Consider the following 1,144-nt stretch of genomic DNA (forward strand, 5'->3'; position numbering starts at 1 on the left):
CACCAACTTAACACTACACACTGAATCGTCGCAAGGTATGGAAGGTTTTCGAAGGACCGGAGAGATTATGTCCAGGTGGAGAATTATACCAGATATAGTACTATACAGAATACCGAAAGGATCTTCACCTCTTACATCACACATTTCTTCCTACTTCAACGTCGAGATGGTATAATTTCCTGGGAGAGAGATAATTTTGCGGCTGAGGATAGCTTTACATTGTAGATTATACACATATTATATTATGTTATATTAAATTATATTATATTATACACATGTAGAGCTTGAAACACGTGTACCGCGGAATCCTTTGTAGTTTAGTTTTGTTGTTATTTTTTTGTTTTGGATTTACAATTTATATATATATATATATATATTTTCTTTTCAAAGTTTCAGCTCAGAGCTGCGGCCATGCTGATGCACCACCGTGTAGAATAAAATATGGAACGCTTCACGAATTTGCGTGTCATCCTTGCGCAGGGGCCATGCTAATCTTCTCTGTATCGTTCCAATTTTAGTATATGTATTGCCGATATATGTATATATGAGCAGCAGAAATATTCCGAAGCGAATATTTATACAGATATAAATATTGTTATTACAATCGAAGGCAAACAAATAGTTTATAATAACAACAATATTAATATAGGTGGTTGCAGGCCCAAGTAAGCATTGTATAGCTAGAGAATTAAAATTATATTAATCATAAGGACACATTAACGTATCTTCCCGCTAGAAATTAGAGTTAAAACCCTCATTTGGACCACCAAAAGACAACATATGCGTGTGTGCGTTCGTGTGTGTGTGAAGGCGCATGGCTCAGTGGTTAGAGCGTGGAGCTTACGACCGTGAGGTTGTGAGTTCAAATCCTGGACCGGGCTGCGTGTTGTGTTCTTGAGCAAGACACTTTATTTCACGTTGCTCCAGTTTACTCAGCTGTAGAAATGAGTTGCGACGTCACGGGTGCCAAGTTGTATCGGCCTTTGCCCTTCCTTTGTATAACATCGGTGGCGTGGAGAGGGGAGGCTGGTATGCATGGGCAACTGCTGGACTACCATAAACAGCCTTGCCCTGACTTGTGCCTCGGAGGGTAACATTCTAGGTACAATCCCATGGTCATTCGTGACCGAAGGGGCTCTCCGAA

At 40.2% G+C, this 1,144-nt stretch overlaps 1 non-coding gene across 1 annotated transcript; it reads right to left on the reverse strand.

The window, feature by feature from the left end:
- Nucleotides 1–435: 435 nt before the first annotated feature.
- LOC128251322 (U6 spliceosomal RNA) lies at nucleotides 436–538 on the reverse strand. The gene has a single exon (XR_008267083.1). It is a non-coding gene; the product is annotated as a U6 spliceosomal RNA (small nuclear RNA).
- Between the last annotated feature and the right edge of the window lie 606 nt (nucleotides 539–1,144).

This window comes from Octopus bimaculoides, chromosome 5 (genome assembly GCF_046866305.1).
Source record: "Octopus bimaculoides isolate indiv1 chromosome 5, ASM4686630v1, whole genome shotgun sequence".
Taxonomy (NCBI): domain Eukaryota; kingdom Metazoa; phylum Mollusca; class Cephalopoda; order Octopoda; family Octopodidae; genus Octopus; species Octopus bimaculoides.